Here is a 19,831-nt window from a genome sequence, read left to right on the forward strand (position 1 = left end):
TAGTCTGCCTCTCTTTGGTTCTGGGGCAGCTATTTAATGTTGGCAGTTCCTGGATTGTGTGTCGGTGATACTTCTGTATACTCAGCTTGTGGTTGCTTCTATTGTAAAGAGCCAGGTCATTGGATTAAGGACTATCACTCATGTCCTCCAGATTCCAAGGTCTGAAGGACTTCGAGGACGTGTTCTCTGAAAGTCAGGCCAAGGGGTTACTACCGCACTGCCCTTTTGATTGTGCCATTGACCTGCTTCCTGGGGCTAAATTGCCAAAAGCCTGATTGTTTAACCTTTCTGGAGCCGAGTGGGTCGCCATGAAGAAGTACATATCAGAGAGTCTCCACAAGGGGCAAATTCGCCATTTCGTGTCTCCTGTTGCTGCAGGGTTTTTTTTGTATAAAAAAAAAAAGACGGTGGTCTCCGCCCATGCCTTTTCTTTCAGGAACTAAATAAGATTACTGTAAGAAACACATATCGCCTCCCACTCATTCCAGATTTGTGTAACCAATTGTCCAGGGCAAATGGTTTTCAAAACTTATAAATATAACTATCTGCGCTGTAGATCACAAGATAAATGGTTAATAAAGTTATCTGTATGTGTTGTCCACCAAAGCGTAAGTACACCACTGCCTGTTCCAATATAGATCAGTACATTTTTAGTGCTTTATATATAGTCTAAAAAAGTCTGCTGTTTTACCGGTTGTTCCACTCTGAAGTTCTCCTGGATCTGCCCAGCCCTCAGGTGTAGTGCCGTAGTAATCCTCTGGGTGAATACAGGCGATGAAATAAAAGGTGATTCCTTTTCAAGATATGTATGAGGATAAGGCGGAGAACTGTCCCGGCCGGTGACAGTCCCCCCTTACCTCACCGATGCTGTTCCTGGATTCACAGCGTGAGCCTCTGCTTCCACTCACTTGTTGCCGACGAGGCGCAGCACAGCCGCAGGACCTCGTGTGACGTCACTTGCACGTGATGTGGCACGTGAACGGCCAGCAAATTGCACTCAATACCATAACAAGTCTATCCAACGCGTTTCAAAGTCCACGGACTTCTTCTTCAGGGATGGTATGGTGCTAGTCAGAGCTGATATTTATATTGTCTAGCTAGTGGAAGCTTCGGATCTCATTGGTTAAATGCAAAAAGTTCAATTTCGCTATTTAACCCGTTCGGAATCAGTGTATCTAGTTCAAAAATCCATTTGCTTTCCTCTTTTGACATCTGGTTAATAAAATTACCTCTCCGCCAACTTTTTTTAACAGTTTTAATCCCGGTTATTCCAATGTCCCTTATAGAGCCCCCATGGTGTTCTCTAAAATGTAATGATAGAGGGTGACCCGCGAATTTTTTCTTGATGTTCCGTAGGTGCTCCCCTATACGTACGTGTAGAGGTCGTATAGTGCGCCCTATGTATAATTTGTTACATGGGCATTTAATCCCATAGATTACTCCGCGGGTAAGACAGGTAATATGTTCTTTAATATCGGCTTCATTGCCTTTATGGCTGATGTTAAATTGTTTTTTTATATTTAGTTCCCTACATGGTAGACATTTTTTGCAGGGAAAAAAACCAGATGGAATTTGTGATATAAATGATGGTTTTGACCTTCCGGGCTTATACACGGATGGAGCTATGATGTTGCCCAGATTATTCGCCCTCCTGTAGACGAACCTTGGGCATTTGGTTAATGTCTCTCCAATTACCTTGTCTTCTTTAAGTATGTTCCAATGCTTGTTGACAATTTTCCTCAAAAAATGGCTATTAGAGTTATATGGCGTTATTATAGGTATCCCATCATTTTCCATATTAGGACTTTTTTTCTTTTTCAATTTAAGCAAATTTTGTCTTGATTGATTCCCTACCTTTTCTTTAACCCTTAGTAGGGTCTCTTTATCATATCCTTTTTTGCAAAACCTCTCTATCAGAACATTTGTTTCTTTATTAAAATCTTCTAATTTAGAACAATTTCTGTGGGCCCTTATAAACTGACTCTTAGGTACGTTCAGAAGCCAGCTGGGCAGATGACAGCTATTGAGTGAAATATAATTATTTGAATCTGTTGGCTTATGATATAAGGTAGTTTGGATCCTATTTCCCTCTATAAAAATTTTCAAATCTAAAAAATTTATTACTTTATTACTACTGTTAGCTGTAAAATTTAAAAAATAATTATTTTTATTGAGATCATTAATAAAATTTGATAATAAAACCGGTCCCCCTGACCATATAAAAACTATATCGTCTATAAAACGCTGCCATAGGACCAGGTTTGCCCGTAGGAGTCCGTCCACATAAATGTGATCTTCCTCCCACTTACCAACATATAAATTAGCATAACTTGGGGCAAACCTGGTACCCATGGCAGTGCCCCACTGCTGGGAGTAGTAGTCCTTCCCAAAACAGAAGTAATTGTGGGTAAGTATAAAATCTATACACTCGATAATAAAAGAAATTTGATCCCCCTGTAAGTTTGCATCCTTAAGTAAAAAATGTTTAGCTGTTTCACAGCCTTTCTGATGTTGGATAACTGTGTAGAGAGATGTAATGTCGAGAGTGCCGATGATATAATGGTCCTGCCATTGGACAGTTTGTAATATCCGTAGAATATGTGCACTGTCTTTTAAATAGGATGGAAGTGATGGACATAATTTCTGTAAATGGCAGTCGACATATCTCGACAAATTGGTTGTAAGTCCGCCTATGGCTGAAATTATTGGCCTCCCTGGTGGGTGAAGTGAATCCTTGTGTATCTTGGGCAAATAATAAAAATACGGAATCCTAGGGTGTGTGATGTTAACAAAATTATATTCAGATTTATTTAAAAAACCTCTATGTAGTCCTGATTTAATTAAATTTTGCATCTCACACATATAGCTTTCGGTCGGATCCGCCTTAAGTTTTTTATAAGTACGTATATCGCCCAACAAGCGTAATGATTCTCTATTATAGTCCTCGGTATCCAGGATCACTATTCCACCCCCTTTATCTGCTGGCCTTATTGTGATTTCTTTATTATTTTGAAGTTGCTTAATTGCCATTCGTTCGCAATGAGGTAGATTATATTGATATTTAGAACACTTTTTGTTTGATATCCTCCTAATGTCATTTATAACGTTCTTCTGGAAAGCATTAAAGGCCTCCGAATATTCCTGAATCGGATGGAAATTCGATTTGTTTCTCAGGGAGGTGTGTTGATATGGGTCAAATGTCACCATATCCCCATTCGGTTGCTCACTAGCAACTTTCTTCTTCATGTAATATTTTTTAATAGACAACTTCCTCATAAACAATTTTATGCCTACAAAGGCTTCAAATTTGTTGAATTTCGTGCTAGGAGCATATTTTAAACCCTTATTTAGTAGATTATTTTCATAAATACTTAACGTGTGGCTACTGAGATTGAAAATCTTGTGTTCTACCGTTGTTGGTTCGTTTTTTTGTTGTTCGTGTTGTTGTTGGTGTTTGTTCTTTTTTTTGGTAAATTTCCCGGCCCTGCACCCCCTCTTTCGTGGTTTTTTCGAACCACCTGAAAAAAAGGAAGGTGACTTTGTTTTGTCTTCTGTTGTTTTAATTTCCTTGGTTCAGCAGGTCGAGTAAATGCTTTACTCGTAGTTGGTCTATGGGGGCTTAGTTCTCTTTGCTCATTTTCGAAAGAGTTTACTTCGTTTTCAAGCAGAAGAAACCTATTTTGCATATTTGTGGATAATATGGGAGTAGAAATCTCAGGACCATTACTTTGAATGTCACCTTCAGTGTCTAGATCAATATTAGCATTATTCTCAATAATCTCACTTGAGGCATTCTCTGCATCTGAGGTGACATGTATGGAAAATCTTTCACTCAGGGATAAAAAAGACCCTTCTCTTTCCTGAATTTCATCTATTGTAACCAGTTGACCATTTTTCCTCATAGAACACTCATCCTCATTGTTAGATACGTTCCTCCTTAATGTTTGGTATTCGTCCGTTCTGTCAATTTTGTTCAATTGAGAGATATCTCGATTTTCTGATCTTAGATCCCTATGAAATTTTCTTTGTTTCTTTTCCACAATTTCTTTTTCTTTGGTCTTAATTCTCCTCCTTATACTATTAGTAAGATGTATAATCTCCTGAAAATTTTCAAAGGGTTTTATATCTTCAAACAAATCAGAGATTTCGTTACGAATCCTAATTAGCCCGTCTTTCCTTTTCTTAATAATAAACATGACCACACTCCTTGAGAAATCATTAAACATTGCATCCCATTCAGCCAAAGTTTCTAGGTCACCAATGTCTCCTGATAGAGATTTATGTACTACCAGACCTTTAGGTATACAGTTCAATGACAGGTATCTCTCTAACGTTGCTATTTCCCATAAGTCCCGCATTTCTTTAATTAGGTGTTGTTCTAAAGTTTTCAATGATTCGATAGCTTTACTTAGGTCCTCTTTATTAGGATCCAAGTATGTTGTTTGGAGGTCTGTTTGAAAGAATTTTACCCACAATTACTTCTGTTTTGGGAAGGACTACTACTCCCAGCAGTGGGGCACTGCCATGGGTACCAGGTTTGCCCCAAGTTATGCTAATTTATATGTTGGTAAGTGGAAGATCACATTTATGTGGACGGACTCCTACGGGCAAACCTGGTCCTATGGCAGCGTTTTATAGACGATATAGTTTTTATATGGTCAGGGGGACCGGTTTTATTATCAAATTTTATTAATGATCTCAATAAAAATAATTATTTTTTAAATTTTACAGCTAACAGTAGTAATAAAGTAAGAAATTTTTTAGATTTGAAAATTTTTATAGAGGGAAATAGGATCCAAACTACCTTATATCATAAGCCAACAGATTCAAATAATTATATTTCACTCAATAGCTGTCATCTGCCCAGCTGGCTTCTGAACGTACCTAAGAGTCAGTTTATAAGGGCCCACAGAAATTGTTCTAAATTAGAAGATTTTAATAAAGAAACAAATGTTCTGATAGAGAGGTTTTGCAAAAAAGGATATGATAAAGAGACCCTACTAAGGGTTAAAGAAAAGGTAGGGAATCAATCAAGACAAAATTTGCTTAAATTGAAAAAGAAAAAAAGTCCTAATATGGAAAATGATGGGATACCTATAATAACGCCATATAACTCTAATAGCCATTTTTTGAGGAAAATTGTCAACAAGCATTGGAACATACTTAAAGAAGACAAGGTAATTGGAGAGACATTAACCAAATGCCCAAGGTTCGTCTACAGGAGGGCGAATAATCTGGGCAACATCATAGCTCCATCCGTGTATAAGCCCGGAAGGTCAAAACCATCATTTATATCACAAATTCCATCTGGTTTTTTTCCCTGCAAAAAATGTCTACCATGTAGGGAACTAAATATAAAAAAACAATTTAACATCAGCCATAAAGGCAATGAAGCCGATATTAAAGAACATATTACCTGTCTTACCCGCGGAGTAATCTATGGGATTAAATGCCCATGTAACAAATTATACATAGGGCGCACTATACGACCTCTACACGTACGTATAGGGGAGCACCTACGGAACATCAAGAAAAAATTCGCGGGTCACCCTCTATCATTACATTTTAGAGAACACCATGGGGGCTCTATAAGGGACATTGGAATAACCGGGATTAAAACTGTTAAAAAAAGTTGGCGGAGAGGTAATTTTATTAACCAGATGTCAAAAGAGGAAAGCAAATGGATTTTTGAACTAGATACACTGATTCCGAACGGGTTAAATAGCGAAATTGAACTTTTTGCATTTAACCAATGAGATCCGAAGCTTCCACTAGCTAGACAATATAAATATCAGCTCTGACTAGCACCATACCATCCCTGAAGAAGAAGTCCGTGGACTTTGAAACGCGTTGGATAGACTTGTTATGGTATTGAGTGCAATTTGCTGGCCGTTCACGTGCCACATCACGTGCAAGTGACGTCACACGAGGTCCTGCGGCTGTGCTGCGCCTCGTCGGCAACAAGTGAGTGGAAGCAGAGGCTCACGCTGTGAATCCAGGAACAGCATCGGTGAGGTAAGGGGGGACTGTCACCGGCCGGGACAGTTCTCCGCCTTATCCTCATACATATCTTGAAAAGGAATCACCTTTTATTTCATCGCCTGTATTCACCCAGAGGATTACTACGGCACTGCACCTGAGGGCTGGGCAGATCCAGGAGAACTTCAGAGTGGAACAACCGGTAAAACAGCAGACTTTTTTAGACTATATATAAAGCACTAAAAATGTACTGATCTATATTGGAACAGGCAGTGGTGTACTTACGCTTTGGTGGACAACACATACAGATAACTTTATTAACCATTTATCTTGTGATCTACAGCGCAGATAGTTATATTTATACATTTCATGGCTGGTATTTTTCCATCCTATATCGGACAGGTTTGGTAGTTAGGTCCGTTTTATCAGCAGCAGTAGAATCACTCACGTAAAAATACATTGTGTGCAGCGCCTATAGTTGTTTTTAGGTTTTCAAAACTTGACTTCTGGGGGGCATATAACCTCATCCGGGTATGGGAGGGGAATGAGTGGAAGTCTGTGTTACTCACCTCAGAGGGGCTGTTTGAAAATTTAGTTATGCCATTTGTTCTTACCAATGTCCCTGCTGTTTTCCAGAAGTTCATCAATTATGTGTTCTCTGATTTTATTGGGCGGTTTGTGGTGATATACTTGGATGACATTCTAGTTTATTCACTTGACAAGCAGTCACATATTGGTCACCTTGGGGCGGTTCTTCAGAGACTCAGGGAGAACCAACTTTTCGCTAAGCTAGAGAAATGCTCCTTTTTTTGCACAGGAACTGCCTTTTTTGGGGCTCATTATCTCTAGTGAGGGGTTTCATAGGAATCTAAAAAAGGTGCAAGCCATTGTAGATTGGGTTCAGCCCCGGGACCTGAAGGGCCTTCAATGCTTCTTGGGATTGGCCAATTACTACTGGAGGTTTATCAAAGGATTCTCTCAGGTGGTCAAGCCCCTTGCTGACTTGACACAGAAGGGGGCTGATGTTAAGAACTGGTCTGCCTCATCGATAGCAGCGTTTCTCATGCTCAAAAAATGTTTTCAGACTGCTCTGCTTCTTATTCAGCCTGATCCATCTGAACCTTTTGTGGTGGAGGTTGATGCCTCGTAGGTGGGGGTGGAGCGGTGTTGTCCCAGGGGCCCACCACTTTGACCAATTTGAGACCATGCGCCTTCTTTTCCAGGAAGTTCTCCCTGGCGGAGAGAAATTATGACGTGGGGAATCGGGAACTTCTTGCGATTAAGTTGGCCTTTGAGGAATGGAGGCATTTTTTGGAGGGGGCGGTTCATCCCATTACTGTAATTACAGACCACAAGAACCTGGCATACATTGAGTCTGCTGAAAGGTTGACCCCCAGGCAAGCCAGATGTTCACTTTTTTTTCCCGGTTCCAGTTCTCGATCACGTTTCGTCTGGGAACAAAATATGTGAAGGCCGATGTCTTGTCTTGTAGTCTGGACCCAGTTTCTCCCCGAACCTCCATCCTCCATTCTTCAACCCAGGGTGGTGGTGGCTGATGTGTCTGAAGGTTTGGGATGGGAAATTCGGGAAGCCCAGTCTCAGGCTCCTCCATCCAAGCCGGTTGGAAAATTGTTTGTTCCAGCTCAACTTCGACTGAAAGTCCTCCAGGAGTTCCATGATTCAGCCATGAGTGGACATCTGGGGATTTTGGCCACTCGTGGGACCATCACGAGGGTTTTTTGGTGGGCCTCGCTTGCATCTGATGTGAGGAAGTTTGTGCCTGCCTGTGAAGTGTGTGTCCGCGGTACGAGCTCTCATAACCATCTAGCCAGATAATTGGTGTCTTTACCAGTTACTGATAGTCCATGGACACATTTGTCCATGGACTTTATCACCAATCTTTCTCACTCCAAAGGTTATACTGTCATCTGGGTGGTGGCAGACAGGTTTATGAAACAAGCACACATTGTACCCTTAGTGGCTCTACCCTCTGCTAAGACCTTGTCTAGGTTGTTCATTCAACATGTGGTTCATTTGCATGGTGTGCCCTTGAATGTGGTGTCTGACCGTGGTGTGCAGTTTGTGTCCAGGTTCTTGAGGGTGTTTTGTAGAAGGTTGGGTTTTGAGTTGTCTTTTTCATCTGCTTACCATCCAGAAACCAATGGTCAGACCGAACTGACCAATCAATCATTAGAACAAATTTTGCGTTGCCTTGCCACTTCCAGTCAAGAGGACTGGTCCGACGCCTTGCCTATAGCAGAATTCACATTTAATAACTGTGTTAACCACAGGAAACGGACTGTAGGACCCACCCTTTGGGTTGAGGATAAAGTGTGGCTGTCTACCAGGAACATTAAACTTAAGCTTCCTTTGGCAAAATTGGGACCTACGTTTATTGGCCCATATGAAATCACGGAGGTGGTCAACCCAGTGGTGTTTTGTTTGCATCTTCCAGCATCTTTTAAGATCCCCAATGTCTTCCATAGGGCCCTTGTGAAACCATTGGGGGCCGTTGCATCCCTCGCCGCCTGTGCTGGTGGATAGCCAGGAGGAGTTCGAGGTGGAGCGCATCGTGGATTCCCGATTGGTCCACCGTTCCCTTCAGCATCTTGTGCACTTGAAGGGGTATGGTCCTGAGGACCGATCCTGGGTTCCTGCCCGATCGGTTCATACCGATCATCTGGTGTACTCCTTTCATGCCCGGTTTCCTGGGAAACCTGGGGTTCCGGTGGCCCCCCATTGAGAGGGGGGTACTGTCATGACTCTGGACAGGATGGTGGCGCCTCCATCCTGGTTTTGTCAGGGTTCATTTTAGTCCGCCTCTCTTTGGTTCTAGGGCAGCTATTTAATGTTGGCAGTTCCTGGATTGTGTGTCTGTGATACTTCTGTATACTCAGCTTGTGGTTGCTGACCCAGGTTCTCGTTTGTAAACGTTGTGCCTCTGTGCTAGTGTGCCTTGCTGTGTATGACTCAGTTTTGTTCTCTGACTTCCGTCTTTGCATTCTGCTTTGTACTGCTCTGTCTCTCCTGGTTATCAGACCCCTTTGTCTTATCCCTAAGGTACTTCACACCCTCCTGGCTTTGACCCTCAGCTCTATTTGACATTTTCTGTCTGTGCCCTGCACACTGTGTGTTCATTGTCATTACCTACACTCACATGCTGTTGCTCCGCCCCCTGGTCACGTGACTGCTCTGTGCCAGGTCCTGTGCTCATTGCATTAGAGTAAGGTCCTTGAGTTCGGCGTGACTCGTTTCTGCTCTTTCTTTCAATGTTCTTTTTATTAAGAAATAACGTATTACATATATTTTCATGAAAAAGAACTGTAACAGAATGCAGTAAATTAATTGCATTACAGGTGAACTGAATATCAAATATCAATCATATAAAACTGAATTACCATACATATATGATTTACAGTTACTTTCAATCTTGTTGTAAATGCTTTAAACATCAGAGTAGGAGGAGCAGACAGTAAGGATGTAGTTAAAAGTGGGTTAGGGAGAGAAAACGGAAAGAGAAGGAGGGAATGGATGGGGGGGGGGTTAAAGTGGTAGGACCCTGGGATAATTATGACTTGTTTCAGCTTTCAATCTGTTTATTCATGCCCCCTGATAGCGCCCCCTAGACAGTGCCAGTGACACCTTAGGTGTCACGGCAAGATGTACCCTATATATATACATCTAATATATAAAGCTGAATGTGTGTGTGTGTGTGTGTGTCTGGGATTGGCATCTGCACCGTCGCAGCTACAGCCACAAAATTTTGCACAGTCACACGTCTGGACCCCGAGAGCATCATAGGCTATGTTGTGAGGCGAAAGTTTAACCCCGCACGTTCCAATTCACCAAACAATTTTGCCTCTATCTACATAATGGGGAAAAAAGTGAAAGGAAAAGTGTTGGAGGCAAATTGACAGCTGCCAGATGTGAACAAGGGGGACTTAAAGAATGAGAGCGATGGCGCCAAAGAGTAAGTTGCTAAGGTGGGGCCCCGACATGGGATACTCACCACACATGGGGATATGAACACACACACAAAACGCGCCACACACTACCATGTGCTTGAACACATATCACCCTCAGCGCACATTTCACCACACATACACCAACCTCGCCACATAAAAGTCGAAACACAAAAGTCGCCACTCAAAACTCTCCACGTGCAAAATTCGCCACATGCAAAACTAGGCTCACGCAAAACTCGCCACACGTGCAAAACTCACCTCATGGAAAACTCGCCACACGCAAAACTTGCACACACGGAAAAATTGCCACATGCACAAAAGTTGTAACACATGCAAAAGTTGCCTCACACAAAAACTTGCACATACTCAAAACGCACCACACATAAAACTCGCCACGCACAAAACTCGCCATGCGCAAAACCTGCTGCACACAACTTGCTACACTAACCTGTCACATGCAACTCGACACACAAAAAGTTGCTACACGCATGTCGCCACACGCAACTCAACACACACAACTTGACACATGAAACTCGCCCTAAAACACACACAAGTCTGGTATTATCCTTCAAAAATAAAAATCTGATTAAAAAGCAGACAAACTACAAGAGCAACAAATGTACCATATAGGAAATACGGCAGCTGTCAGTCACATGACCTGTCTATTATGTGTATGTGTGAGCTAATATATACTGCCAGGGGGAGGGCTTCCTGTTGGCTGGGGATTTATCAGGCTGCCAATTTAGCTTACAAATACTGAGGTAAAAATGCTGACCAAATAACGTGTGAATGAGGTCTAATACAGTAGGAGATGACACACAGATATACACTATATACAGGAGGAGATGACATACAGGTACATACTATATACAGGGGAGATGACACACAGGTATATACTATATACAGGAGGAGATGACATACAGGTATATACTATATAAAGAGGAGATGGCACATAGGTATAGAGTTATAGAGATCACTGCACACGTACAAGAAAAATTTATGTTTGCAGGTGAAAGTTTATTTCTAGTGGTTGTGAAATCAAGCGACTGGTCAATAACGTTTCGGCTAATACATAGCCTTGGTCACAACGTCGCTGCAAAAAACATAAAGATACAGCTATTTACAATCTAATATTTACAATAACAAATAAAATCATATAATACACATCATATGCATGGTTACTTGGTGCAATTCATGTACAGAGATATGGCTCTGTAGGACTGTGTAACGAAGTATACTAAAGTTGAAGTCATTTAAAACCGAGGGTTATCTATAGAGCAAGGGAATGAAAGAAGGGGTTCCATGATGGAATGACATAGGTTGACATCGAATAGTATATGACAGCCTGGTATTAGATGTATACTACAATCCAAGAGTGGTAATGGATGCTATCCGAATCTAAAGGTGCATGCAAGAAAGAAGGAGAGGGGAAGCCCACCTAGTATGCAGAATAAAGTCTCAATTCAGGGTTGAACAGGTACTGATGAGGGATTATGTCCTGTGGGAATGAAGAGTCAAGGCAATGGGGTGAATGTGACTGCTAATGTTAGGCTCTGCTGAATAGTGCTATAGATTATTACCATGTAGTTTCCATGGAAACCCCAGTGGTTGAGGCTGAAGGATTGCTCCTTAGGAAAATCCAGTGGATGGCAGTCACGTACCCAAAGCCTGTGGAAAATTATCATAATGAGGACATGTCTTGTAGATGCCATGCTCAAGTAAGGCTTGGATAGCATCTGACCTGTGCAAATATGGAGTCCAGGATTGACAATGCTTTAGAAGGTACTCCAAAGGTTGCGACGCCCCTGCGTATTTAATTATCAGACAAGGTGGCAATATAAGATATATGTTGTGAACAGCTGATATGAGATAGATAGAATCTAAGAATACTCATCTGTTGAAGACGATATGTGTCCACGAGAGGCCTGTCAGTATGTTACTGACATAGTAACAAACCAGAAACCAGAAGGGGCACATTCCCATGCCTGAGCTGCACATGTTGTTCAAACATCATCAAAGGGAGTGAGGTGGTCCATCCCCGGACGGGTAAATCGTATCCAATCAGGGATTACCATACGTGTGAGTCAAACTATGTGGTATATATCATTAAATGCCCGTGTGGCTTACTGTATGTAGGCGAAACAATTCAAACCATCAGAGATAGGATCATAAGCCACAAATCTACAATTAGATGTGGAAAAACCTGGTTACCACTACCAGCACACTTTAAAGAGGCCAGGCACAACATATCGCAACTCCGTTTCCAGGTGTTAGAAAAAGTACACAGACCAAGACGGGGTGGTAACCACATCCAGATGTTGAGACAACGCGAAACATACTGGATTTATACGTTGGACACACTCAGCCCTAACGGACTTAATCGTGAAATTGACTGGCTAACATGATACCTTTTTCTTCCATAGACCCACTGAATAGTTGCACGCAACCACTCAGCAATCCTCTTTGTGGAGTTGGTAAGATTCCCCACCTTAGTGCAGAATTTTTCTAAGTTTCCTTCAGTTTTTCTAAGTTTCCTTCAGTTATGCTTATTCCCTTCTAAGTTTCCTTTTGCTCCTATGGTTTGGACTCCTACTCAGTTTATTTTATACCACTATGTACCACATTTACAGTTATTGTATTCTTCCAGCTTGCCTCCCCAGAAAAAGTGGTACTCATAGGTTTCTATTATATTATAATGATGATTCAGTTACCGTTGTAAATGTTTAACTACACCAATCTGTGTCATGCCATTCAGCTGGGTTTGGTTCCATTTAACCATCTCGTTTACCTACCTACGTACGTATTGTATCATTCACCATGTTCCGGATGGAACATGACTTATCTAAATACTATACAGGCTTCACTGTAGGACTCGTTGCCACCACATAAAGACACCTATCTTTCCAACCTGTGCAACATCCGTACATGGCACCCCCGCATTAATATAACATGATATGGTCCCGCTCAGCCTCCTGCCCTTACACACGCATGCGCCATGTCTTCTAATACTTCTCGTACACTCCGGCTCTGCAAACCGGATGTGCGCACGCGCAGATGTCACCGGCACCTCTCTTACTGAGAATGGACTCCATCCCAGTGCGCAGGCGCCGGCGTTCACTAACACTTCCGGTCCCATGTCCCTCTGGCGCTTTATAACTAAGCGCCGACCATGGAGACAGCACCACATGGTCCATACCGCTAGGACACAGGAGTGTCAGCACCGGACCTATTGGGGAGCCCAGACGCCAGCGCCAGTACATACCTAGACACGGACTGTGTCAGGATCTCTACACATCACCGCCAGACGCTGAGCAGACCCCAGAGGGCTCTTTCACTATGTCAGTAACATACTGACAGGCCTCTCGTGGACACATATCGTCTTCAACAGATGAGTATTCTTAGATTCTATCTATCTCATATCAGCTGTTCACAACATATATCTTATATTGCCACCTTGTCTGATAATTAAATACGCAGGGGCGTCGCAACCTTTGGAGTACCTTCTAAAGCATTGTCAATCCTGGACTCCATATTTGCACAGGTCAGATGCTATCCAAGCCTTACTTGAGCATGGCATCTACAAGACATGTCCTCATTATGATAATTTTCCACAGGCTTTGGGTACGTGACTGCCATCCACTGGATTTTCCTAAGGAGCAATCCTTCAGCCTCAACCACTGGGGTTTCCATGGAAACTACATGGTAATAATCTATAGCACTATTCAGCAGAGCCTAACATTAGCAGTCACATTCACCCCATTGCCTTGACTCTTCATTCCCACAGGACATAATCCCTCATCAGTACCTGTTCAACCCTGAATTGAGACTTTATTCTGCATACTAGGTGGGCTTCCCCTCTCCTTCTTTCTTGCATGCACCTTTAGATTCGGATAGCATCCATTACCACTCTTGGATTGTAGTATACATCTAATACCAGGCTGTCATATACTATTCGATGTCAACCTATGTCATTCCATCATGGAACCCCTTCTTTCATTCCCTTGCTCTATAGATAACCCTCGGTTTTAAATGACTTCAACTTTAGTATACTTCGTTACACAGTCCTACAGAGCCATATCTCTGTACATGAATTGCACCAAGTAACCATGCATATGATGTGTATTATATGATTTTATTTGTTATTGTAAATATTAGATTGTAAATAGCTGTATCTTTATGTTTTTTGCAGCGACGTTGTGACCAAGGCTATGTATTAGCCGAAACGTTATTGACCAGTCGCTTGATTTCACAACCACTAGAAATAAACTTTCACCTGCAAACATAAATTTTTCTTGTACGTGTGCAGTGATCTCTATAACTCAGTGACTTTGGAGCAATTGGTTCCCTTCACTAGCACCGTCATCTCCACTTTTGTTGAGTGCTAACCATCGCTTTTTTTCTGGATTACGTAATTTTTGGTTATAAGCACCAACTGAACACATGTCATCTGAGACACACGTGTACGATGATGCTACAGGATCAACAATCCTGTCCAGAATAAAAACAAAAGCAGATTTCCTACATATACCGAATAGGGATATAAAGACAAGAGATTGGGAGAAGGAGAAAAAGAGACTCATAGCCTACGATCTGCACTGTGCCACCCTTGGGGAGTACCATCGGCAGGGGAAGATACCACGAGGCCTACGGTGTAACCTCCGACCAACTCTATTCTCTGACAACGACCGATACTGCACTACATTTCAAAAAATACTCAACAAGTGTTCCTTTGATATTATTTTACTGACTGTTGAATTCTTACAGGAGGCTATAAAGGAAACGGAAGAAAAAGTCGCAACCATCGAGACGCAGCTGACCTCTACTCTGTCCAGTTCGGAGTTTAATACCTTAAAGAACAAAGTGGACTCTATCTTAGCATCACATCAAAAAAACTTGGAAGAGAGGAAAAGAACGAAATTCCAAAGAGACACCGAGGATTATCTAAACAACAAAGTCTATCGATGGGACGAAACTACCAACAGGCAAACCTTTCGGAGATCGCGTCGCCCAGCACAGAGATTTACAGCCTCCGGGGACTCCTCACCGGCCGGGGGATCCTCTCCTGGGTCCGGAAGCGACGTCGGTGGAACTACAGCAAAAGCGGCTTTTTTAGGCCAAAGCGGTCGCGCACCAGGAGGTCGAGAAGGAAAGGATCGAGAACGCCAGATGACTCTCCGGTCACAGGTAGGGGTCCAAACCTGGTAGTAAATATCTCCGACTATTCTCTCTCCCCCCTTGAGCTAAGGGTGCTTAATAAGGGTCTGTCCTTCTGCCCAACTCCTAGATGGGATTCTTTTCAGTTAGAAAAGGACTTACAGAGTTTTTACCGCAGTATACGTCTCAAAATACATTTTGAGGATAGTCCTCACTCCACTGGGAATACACTAGGCGCAGTACCAGACAGAGACAGGGGGCCACCTATGACGTTAGACTCATTGGGGCTTAGGAACCCCAGCAAGTTCATGCCCCCTAAAACCAACCACGCGGTCGAGACCTTCATAACTCTCTTAGACAGAGACATTAAGGAAACAATCCGTGACCAACGCCTAGGTTTTCTTCCAATTCGACATAACCTGACACCCCTTGAAAAACAAGCACTGACTGCACTCAAGGAAAACAAACATATTGTTATCAAACCGGCAGATAAGGGTGGGGCCACGGTAGTGATGAACAAAAGCAACTACACAGCTGAGATCGAGAAACAACTAGCAGATACCACCACATATAAAAAAATCCAATCAGACCCAGTTTACAACATTCGACGAAAGATTGACAGTATCCTAACGAAACACTCACATACTATTGACGCTAAAACTAAAACATTCCTGATCAATAACCATCCGATAACACCAGTAATTTACATTCTCCCAAAAATTCATAAAAATTTACAAAATCCTCCTGGACGCCCTATTGTGGCATCCACTGACTCAATTCTTAATCCCATATCCATCTACTTGGAGAAAATACTCACGCCGCATACCCACAAAACCAAATCCTTCATCCTCGACACGAGTGACTTTCTTAAAAAGATTCAGGACATCAACTCTGTCCCGATTGACAGCATTTTATGCACTTTCGATGTCAACAGTCTATATACCTCTATCAAACACAACACAGGCATAGAGGCGGTTTCCCTTACATTATCTGAAGCAGGAATGGACACACGTTCACAAGAACTCTGTCTTGAATTACTCAATTTGGTCCTCAGGGAAAACTACTTTCTCTTTGGTGACGACTTCTACGTTCAAACATGCGGCACCGCCATGGGCTCCAACATGGCGCCCGCCTATGCTAACCTGTATATGGACCGGTTCGAAAAGGACTTCATCTATACCAACACATTATTCCAACAGTTCGCCCGTCAATGGTATCGTTACATAGACGATATTTTTTGCATATGGCTGGGGGACCATAGTTCCCTAACAGCATTTTACAAACACCATTAATGAAGTCCGACCGGAACTCAAATTCTCTATCTCTCATGATATGGAGGCAATCACGTTCCTAGACACCAAAGTTTGCAAAGATGCCAGTGGCACCCTCACCACTGACATCTATACTAAACCCACGGACCGAAATAATCTTTTATTATATAACAGCTGCCACCCAAAATCCACCAGAAACAGTCTCCCTCGATCTCAGTTCAAAAGGGTCTCCAGAATAGTATCTGACCCCACCATCAGACAATCCAGACTACATGAGATGTCCAAAAAATTTGAGGACAGGAATTATCCGGGCACACTTCTCACTACAGAGATGACCAAAGCTCTATCGGTAACCAACTCCCCTTTGACCCCGGTTCCCAAACCATCTAGGCTTCCTTTCGTCCATGGGCACCATCCATCCATGCAGAGAGTCCACAACTTGATCCACAAACAGTGGCCACTTCTTGCTAGGGCATACCCCAAAATAGCGATTTTCAAAAATCCCCCCCTGATGTGCTTACGTAGACCACCCAATTTAAAGGACAAACTGGTCAGGGCCGACTTAGGCTCCTCTAAACAAACCATGACCCGCACACTTAGTGGACAAACCAGAAGGGGCACATTCCCATGCCTGAGCTGCACATGTTGTTCAAACATCATCAAAGGGAGTGAGGTGGTCCATCCCCGGACGGGTAAATCGTATCCAATCAGGGATTACCATACGTGTGAGTCAAACTATGTGGTATATATCATTAAATGCCCGTGTGGCTTACTGTATGTAGGCGAAACAATTCAAACCATCAGAGATAGGATCATAAGCCACAAATCTACAATTAGATGTGGAAAAACCTGGTTACCACTACCAGCACACTTTAAAGAGGCCAGGCACAACATATCGCAACTCCGTTTCCAGGTGTTAGAAAAAGTACACAGACCAAGACGGGGTGGTAACCACATCCAGATGTTGAGACAACGCGAAACATACTGGATTTATACGTTGGACACACTCAGCCCTAACGGACTTAATCATGAAATTGACTGGCTAACATGATACCTTTTTCTTCCATAGACCCACTGAATAGTTGCACGCAACCACTCAGCAATCCTCTTTGTGGAGTTGGTAAGATTCCCCACCTTAGTGCAGAATTTTTCTAAGTTTCCTTCAGTTTTTCTAAGTTTCCTTCAGTTATGCTTATTCCCTTCTAAGTTTCCTTTTGCTCCTATGGTTTGGACTCCTACTCAGTTTATTTTATACCACTATGTACCACATTTACAGTTATTGTATTCTTCCAGCTTGCCTCCCCAGAAAAAGTGGTACTCATAGGTTTCTATTATATTATAATGATGATTCAGTTACCGTTGTAAATGTTTAACTACACCAATCTGTGTCATGCCATTCAGCTGGGTTTGGTTCCATTTAACCATCTCGTTTACCTACCTACGTACGTATTGTATCATTCACCATGTTCCGGATGGAACATGACTTATCTAAATACTATACAGGCTTCACTGTAGGACTCGTTGCCACCACATAAAGACACCTATCTTTCCAACCTGTGCAACATCCGTACATGGCACCCCCGCATTAATATAACATGATATGGTCCCGCTCAGCCTCCTGCCCTTACACACGCATGCGCCATGTCTTCTAATACTTCTCGTACACTCCGGCTCTGCAAACCGGATGTGCGCACGCGCAGATGTCACCGGCACCTCTCTTACTGAGAATGGACTCCATCCCAGTGCGCAGGCGCCGGCGTTCACTAACACTTCCGGTCCCATGTCCCTCTGGCGCTTTATAACTAAGCGCCGACCATGGAGACAGCACCACATGGTCCATACCGCTAGGACACAGGAGTGTCAGCACCGGACCTATTGGGGAGCCCAGACGCCAGCGCCAGTACATACCTAGACACGGACTGTGTCAGGATCTCTACACATCACCGCCAGACGCTGAGCAGACCCCAGAGGGCTCTTTCACTATGTCAGTAACATACTGACAGGCCTCTCGTGGACACATATCGTCTTCAACAGATGAGTATTCTTAGATTCTATCTATCTCATATCAGCTGTTCACAACATATATCTTATATTGCCACCTTGTCTGATAATTAAATACGCAGGGGCGTCGCAACCTTTGGAGTACCTTCTAAAGCATTGTCAATCCTGGACTCCATATTTGCACAGGTCAGATGCTATCCAAGCCTTACTTGAGCATGGCATCTACAAGACATGTCCTCATTATGATAATTTTCCACAGGCTTTGGGTACGTGACTGCCATCCACTGGATTTTCCTAAGGAGCAATCCTTCAGCCTCAACCACTGGGGTTTCCATGGAAACTACATGGTAATAATCTATAGCACTATTCAGCAGAGCCTAACATTAGCAGTCACATTCACCCCATTGCCTTGACTCTTCATTCCCACAGGACATAATCCCTCATCAGTACCTGTTCAACCCTGAATTGAGACTTTATTCTGCATACTAGGTGGGCTTCCCCTCTCCTTCTTTCTTGCATGCACCTTTAGATTCGGATAGCATCCATTACCACTCTTGGATTGTAGTATACATCTAATACCAGGCTGTCATATACTATTCGATGTCAACCTATGTCATTCCATCATGGAACCCCTTCTTTCATTCCCTTGCTCTATAGATAACCCTCGGTTTTAAATGACTTCAACTTTAGTATACTTCGTTACACAGTCCTACAGAGCCATATCTCTGTACATGAATTGCACCAAGTAACCATGCATATGATGTGTATTATATGATTTTATTTGTTATTGTAAATATTAGATTGTAAATAGCTGTATCTTTATGTTTTTTGCAGCGACGTTGTGACCAAGGCTATGTATTAGCCGAAACGTTATTGACCAGTCGCTTGATTTCACAACCACTAGAAATAAACTTTCACCTGCAAACATAAATTTTTCTTGTACGTGTGCAGTGATCTCTATAACTCAGTGACTTTGGAGCAATTGGTTCCCTTCACTAGCACCGTCATCTCCACTTTTGTTGAGTGCTAACCATCGCTTTTTTTCTGGCACATAGGTATATACAGGAGGAGATGACATACAGCAGGTATATACTATATACAGGGAAGATGACATACAGTTATATACTATTTACAGGAGATGACATACAGGTATATACTATATATAGGAGGAGATGACATACAGGTATATACTATATACAGAAGAGATGACATACAGGTATATACTATATACAGGAGGAGATGACACATAGGTATATACATTATACAGGAGGAGATGACATACAGCAGGTATATACTATTTACAGGGGAGATGACATACAGGTATATACTATATACAGGAGATGACATACAGATGTATACTATATATAAGGGAGATGACAAATATGTATATACTGAGGTCAAAATGAGAGGTGTGAGGTGAAAATGAGAGGTGTGAGGTGAAAATGAAAAGGTGTGAGTGCA

The 19,831-nt window shown here is 42.4% G+C and overlaps 1 long non-coding RNA gene across 1 annotated transcript; it reads left to right on the top strand.

Moving 5' to 3' along the window:
* The first annotated feature begins 14,967 nt into the window (after positions 1–14,967).
* On the top strand, positions 14,968–19,268 carry LOC143818489 (uncharacterized). The gene is made up of 3 exons (XR_013224570.1): positions 14,968–15,128; positions 17,439–17,489; positions 19,205–19,268. It is a non-coding gene; the product is annotated as an uncharacterized LOC143818489 (long non-coding RNA).
* Positions 19,269–19,831: the final 563 nt, after the last annotated feature.

This window comes from Ranitomeya variabilis, chromosome 3, assembly GCF_051348905.1.
Source record: "Ranitomeya variabilis isolate aRanVar5 chromosome 3, aRanVar5.hap1, whole genome shotgun sequence".
In the NCBI taxonomy this organism is placed as follows: Eukaryota; Metazoa; Chordata; class Amphibia; order Anura; family Dendrobatidae; genus Ranitomeya; species Ranitomeya variabilis.